At 43.3% G+C, this 6,644-nt stretch overlaps 1 protein-coding gene and 1 pseudogene across 1 annotated transcript in view; both read right to left on the reverse strand.

Moving 5' to 3' along the window:
- The window catches only part of LOC103750781 (zinc finger protein 383), a 52,881-nt gene extending 48,393 nt beyond the window's left edge, over positions 1-4,488 (reverse strand). The window contains exon 1 of the mRNA XM_029556511.1: positions 4,124-4,488. The gene's annotated coding sequence lies outside the window, so the exon portion shown is untranslated. The remainder of the gene's footprint in view (positions 1-4,123) is intronic.
- Positions 4,489-5,536: 1,048 nt separating this feature from the next.
- Positions 5,537-6,231, reverse strand: LOC103750782 (annotated as a pseudogene).
- Positions 6,232-6,644: the final 413 nt, after the last annotated feature.

Raw genomic sequence — 6,644 nt, forward strand, 5'->3', positions numbered from 1 at the left:
TTACAGGGTTTATACTGAGTTCAATATTGTATAACTGTATTAATTCAACTATGAACCTAGAAACTTGCACCCACTTATGAAAGAGATGTACTCTTGCTCTGGAGTGTGTTACTGAATATGTTAAATCTGTAGTGAAATGCTTCTTCTAATCATGTAGTTATTAAAAATTTTAAAAATGGTTAAAAAAACAAAAATAAATAAAAATAAAAGAAGACCTCTCACTACCTATCTTTTCCAAAAGTTTCTTGGTATTTCAAATTACTTTTCCATTATGAAATTAGATCAATTTTTCAAACCTTTTTGCGTGTGTGTGTGGGGGCAGGGTCTATCTATAGCCCCAGCTGGGCTGGAACTGGCTACATAGACCAAGCTGGTCTCAACCTCGCAGAGATCTATCTTCCTCTGCCTCCTGAGTACTGGATCTAAAGGCGTGTGCCACCAAACCAGGCTCCAGCATTTTTCCTGACTCTGTGTAAAGAAAGAAGGGGTTGAAAGTGTAACTCAATGCTAAAGTGCCAGGTGGAAGGAAAAGAGGGAAGGAGGGAGGGAGGGAGGAAGAGAAAAGAAGGGAGGGAGGGAGGGAGAGATTAAGGAGCTCCCACCTCTTTATGATATTGGGTCTTGGTTCCCTAGAACACAGAATACCTTTCTATTCATTAAAGCCAATGTTTGTGCTCCTCTGGAATAATTTGAAGGTTTTTTTTTTCTTCACATGGATCATTTCTACTTCTTTTATTTCATATGTATGACTGCACTGCCTGCATGCATGTAAGTGCACCTGTGTCATGCTGGATCTTTCCCATTTCTTACTCACATAATTCCTAGTTACCTCATACCATTTATTTATTTATTTATTTATTTATTTATTTATTTATTTGTGTGTGTGTGTGTTCATGATGTGTTTCCACTTGCTACAGTCTGCATGTGGAGATTAGAGGACAACTCTGTGGAGCTAATTCTCTCTTTCCCCAGGGATCGACCAGGCTCTCACAGCAAGCACCTTCACACACTGAGCCATCTCACTAGCCTAGCTCAAATATTTCATTTATACTCTTACTAAATGAAATCTTTTCCCAATGCATCTTCCATCCGTTTTTTTTAAATATGCAAAGCTCTATTAATTTCCAAACAGAATTTGTGCCTTCTTTATTTCTCTTATTATTAGCACTAGTTTTCAATCTACAACACTATGTTAAAATATCTCTTCCACGATCAGTTTAGAAGACTTAAGGAAGGGCAGCACACAACAGGGCAGTGACACCCTGTGTCCCACAGAGAGAATCTCATGCAGGACTCAGAGTGGACCAGAAAGTGATTTGTGGCCATTGGTGCAATTCAACAACTATTCTCAAGGCATTTCCGAATTAGAGTCTGCATTTGAAAATCACAGACACTGGGTGGTTGTAAGATATACTGGTTTTTGCTTTTCTTTTGCCATGCTGGATATTGAACTTAAGTCGTAAAAAAGCTTATTGTAAATTGTTAAACATAAATACTGTGGTCCAGCTGTTCCTTCCTATGCCAGGATACCAGTAAAAATATTTTAAAAGCAGCCCTTTTCATTAGAATCTAAAACTGAGCCAGGTGTGGTGGCACACGCCTTTAGTCCCAGTGCTTAGGAGACAGAGGCAGAGGAATCTCTTTGAGTTCAAGGCCAGCCTGCTAGTCTACATAGTGAGTTCCAGGCCAGCTGGGGCTACAGGGAGACCCTATCTCAAAAAGACAAAAAAAAAAAAAAAAAAAAAAAAAAAAAAAAAAAAGAATCTAAGAATGCCCAAACTACAGTTATCTTTTACAAGGTGAGTCTCACATATGGTACTTAAAGAAAAGCAAGCTTCAACGCTGAGTCTTGCACAGAACAGGTTGTGGTAGCTTATACCTGTAACCTAGTTCTCAGGAGGCTGAAGAGTTCTCTAGCAGGAGAAGCTAGAGTTTGAAGCCAGCCTGGGCTACACAGTGAGACTCTTGTCTCAAAACAAAACACATAGAACCAACAAAATAAAAAATTCAAAAATGTTACACAGCACAATTTCACTTATATAAAGTTAAAAAGGTAAAGCTAAACCATATTGTGCAAAAGTAGAAATGGGGTGATTTTTAGAACCAACAAGAAAACAAGGACTGCCAAAGAGAGGGCAAGTCCTGTAAGGGCTCGAGGTGACGGATTGCTTTGGGGGAAGGGCTAACAGAAGCTTCTGGCATCCCGAGGCAAGATTTTGTCACGCAGTCGTTCTCCTTACAAACGCTTCTTAAGCTTCATGTCCATATTTTAAGTATTTTTCTGTATGTACGTATGTTCAGGAATTATAAAAAAGAAAACCAAAGCTATATGCAGTGCACACATGGAATCCCAGCACTCAGAAGGTGGAGGCAGGAGAACAAGAAGTACAGGGTCACCCTCAGCCACACACAGTGAGCCCAGGACCAGCCTGGAATACGTGAGATTCTATAGCAAAAAAATAAACCAAAAAACCACACTACACAACAGGTATGCATAATTTTTTAGTAGAAATATAAGATATGAAATGGTTAATGCTTGAAAATAACATACACTACAAGGAAAATTGATCAAAAACTTGACAGTGGTTATTTCTAGGTAGTAAAAGCTTACCTTTGTTCATTTCCCACATTCTTTGAAATAATCACGTTTTGGTTGTGTATTTAGAAAGAAGCAAAAACTTAGTGTACAAGAAAAAATGTGCCAGGCGTGGTGGCGCATGCCTTTAGGCCCAGCACTCAGGAGGCAGAGGCAGGTAGAGCTCTGTGAGTTCAAGGCCAGCCTGGTCTGCATACTGAGTTCCAGGTCAGCTGGGGCTACAGGGAGACCCCCGTCTCAAAAAGGCCGAAACAACAACAACAACAAAAACAAAAGAAAGAAGAAAAAAAGTCGACTATTTCCTAAATTAATATATGGACATTATATAGACAGGGATGTCAGAGAGAACACTGGCTGAGTCCATCTCAGGATTTCCCACCATTTTCATGAATGGAAAATATGAAGAAACACGTCACTTGATGAACCTATGTTAAGACCATTCCAGAGACAAACAAAAAGGAAATCCAAGTTTGGCTTGGTCAACAGCTGTTCTCCTTTTCCCTCTGGAGGAGCAGAGCAGAGAAAGAAATAAAGGAATCATGGAGTCCCGGGCCTTTAAGGTCACTCTGGATTCACATCTATCACCCATGGAGAAGAGGAATGGAGGAAGATCAGAGAAGTCTAGGCTGTCATGAGCATTTCTAGAGTTAGAGGAGGAATGTCATCTATGCTGTCCAAGACTGGAATCTGTCCTCCCCTCACTGGGGTCTCTTAGGACAGAAAACTGGAGTCAAGTGGGCAGAGACATCTACATTCCCAATGCTGCTGTCACTCACCCACCACAGGGACCCCAAACACCCTCACAAACACACTTTACTCACTACAGCACATGGTCACAGTCACAGTTACACATCCACCCTAAGGATACAGTCCCATCCACACGTTTACAGAACTCCCAAATACAACACCACGCAAAACCACACTGCTACAAGTGGTCAAAATATCACATTCATACAGAGCCACACAACCGTTAAAGTTCCCTCCAGTTTCCCTAATGAACATTATACACAATCACGCATCCAAAGTAAAACAACACTAGGACATACAGTCACTCTGACATCACAGTATTCTATAGAGTTACATAATCATTCGGGCATTCTTACATAGAACAGGCATCCAGTGTCTGTCTCCCTCCCCTCCCCTCCCCTCCCTCTCTCCCTCCCTCCCCCCCGTCCTCTCCCCCCTCTTTCTCTCTCCCGTGTCTCCCCCTCTCTCTCTGCCCCCCCCTCAGGCTAACTGCCACGGATGCAAAATTACTGATTCTCTAGCATATCCCTCGGAGTTATACCGTTATGTACTATCAGTCAAATCACACTAAGGTGCACACGCGCACACAAAGTTCTGCGCAAGTTCACTGCCAAGGACACACCCACCAGAGAAACAAAAATCACAGGCGCTCATACTGTGCCCAAGTCACCTCCAGTCACACGTACACTGAAGCCAACAGCTGGCGACCGCTCCCCAGCCAGACCAATCCCCACAGGCCTGACACCTCGGATCCGGCCTGGCCGGACCCCAAGGACGCACCTGTAGAGCCTAACCAGGGTCTAAGCCGCTCACCGCGCACTTTCTCTTCCCCGGACGCCGAGGGTCCCGCAGGCAAAAGAAGGGGCTGCCTTGCGCGCGCGGAGGCTTCTGGGAAATGGAGTCCGCGATGGGACCTGGAGGGAAAAATGGCGCCCATTCTCGGATTCCTGCCAGGATACAGTCTGTACTAGGCCGAGGGTCTCGCTGCGCGTCGGAATTGCAGGCCTGAGTCTCCTAGATCCATGAAGATGTAGGCTAAGACCGAAACTCTCCCTCAACGCAGGGCCCACATCCTGGAGGCAAGCGTCCTCCATAGTACCGGCCAACCCCAGGGAGTCAATGTACGTTCCCTGAGAAAGGAGACCCAGTCGCCAGCTTCGCGCCGGAAGTTGAGTAGCGCCCCAAGCATTGCTGGGAAATGTAGTCTAGAGCCGGTAAATGCGTGGCATGGGCCTAGTGGAAGAAAGTTGCTTAAATGACTTTTGAACTGAGCCTGTTGGCCGACGTGGCTAAGTGGCCACCTGAGTTCTGGACGCTTCTGGGAGTTGTAACCTCACCGCTGGCAATGCTCGGGATGACAGACAAAATTGCCAATTTTACCTTCCTCCGTTGGTCAGCCACAGTATAGGCTTCATGATCCGTTTATGTGGCATATCTGGTTAAAAACAAAACAAAACCAAAAACCCCCACAAATCTACAGAGCCGGCAGATACTACTTATTTAAGACTGGCAGAGTTAAGGGAAGGTTGTGAATGAGTGATTGCTGCTAAATAGGTATAGGTTCTTTTAGAGGGCAGTGAAATATTACCAAATTAGATAACTAATGTTTTCGCAACTCGGAATATACTAAAATATCACACTATGAAAGAGCTGGTCCTTGGAATTGAATCCTAGAGATTGAATTCCTGCATATGCTGTGCACCAATTTTGTGGTTTGTGAATTATATTTGTGTGTTTTTAAAAAAGTAAAATCTGCTGAGGTACAATTTAGATACAATGGAATGAGCTAATCTGAAAATGAACTGTTTGATGAGGTTTAACATGTACAAACATCTGTGTTGCCAGGTCATATTAAAGATAGATACCACTTTTTTTTTTTTTTCCTATTTTCACCCTTTATTTGGAATACTGGGTAACATTAGTTTCAGACTTTTAGATGAATAAACATGGTGGTAAAGTGTTGAAAATAAGTGTGGCCTGAATTCTGAGAGTAAGTGGTTTTCCAGCTTAGGGGGTAGGAAAGAGAAACACAAGATCATTTCCAAAGGAGAAGAAAACACATTGCTAGGGTGAGCCACCAAAGGGTTTGGCTTCAACTCTCTAAGGGCAAGATCTTCAATACAGCAAATCAGAATCTCCAATTGTTCAAAGTAATTATAGGTACATGAGAGAAAGCAACTCCAGCCTGACTTATTAATTGATCTGGATGACTTTGAAATGTCCCCCATTCCTGAGGTGGCAAAATCTGAGTGACTGTTGGTGCAAGGAGCCTTTCATGTGCTCCCAGTTGTTATATATAGTGCATAGAGGCTGGTAAGTGTCAGTCCTGCCAGACCACCTCGTGCCACTCCTTGAAGACCACCTGTACATTTATACAACATGCCTGTCATGGTTCCAGCTGCTGCTGTGTTGAGGTCATCTTCTGCACCTCGTGCTTTCTCAATGGTGACACCAAATGCACCACAGAGCAAAGCCAGAGAACCTAAAGTATTAGCCCAAAGTGACCCTAGCCTAGTCACCATATTCAAAATCTGTACATTTCTTGGTTTGGACCCGGCCATGTCCTGGGTTTCCTTCAATCTTAGCCGAAGACCATCCATTGCCCCAAACACAAAATCAGTCATGCAACATCCTCCAAAGGTGAAGAAGGCTAGTTCAAATCTGTCCCGGTTTTATTAGCTGTCCCGGGTTTTATTAGATGGTAAAATAAACTCATCAGTATCCTGAATGAGATATCGTGGATCCACATTTAAATGAGACACAGGATTCATATCAGTTAGTGGGATGCCAGCCAGATAGGCGGCGGGCGAGTACTGGGTTCCTCCCTCTCAGAAGAAGCCGGCTAAGCCGCCCCTGGTCTTGTTGCCATTTCCCCCACCGTCCTCCATGACATAGCTGCCGACTGCCGTGGGCTTCCCACCGCCACCTCAGTCCAGGGTCGTGGCACCCATGGCAACAGCTGAGCCAAACCCGCGTTCCAACTGCCACCTTCACACGTTGACCTTCCGGGTGCCGGCTTTGATAGATGCCACTTTTATCCAACATTCCCCAAACTGCTTTTCCACCAACTAGGTAAGACATTCTTTTAATCTAGAGTTTTTTTTTTTTTTAATTTTCAAATTTTATTTTCAAGTTTTTTTTTTTTTAGAAGCATTTCATTACAGCTTTAACATATTCAGTAACACACTCCAGAGCAAGGATACATCTCTTTCAAAAGTGGCTGTAAATTTTTAGGTTCACAGTTGAATTAATACAGTTATACAATATTGAACTCAGTATAAATCCTATAAGACATAAAATT

Source organism: Nannospalax galili, unplaced genomic scaffold, assembly GCF_000622305.1.
Source record: "Nannospalax galili isolate Female #2095 unplaced genomic scaffold, S.galili_v1.0 scaffold886, whole genome shotgun sequence".
NCBI lineage: Eukaryota > Metazoa > Chordata > Mammalia > Rodentia > Spalacidae > Nannospalax > Nannospalax galili.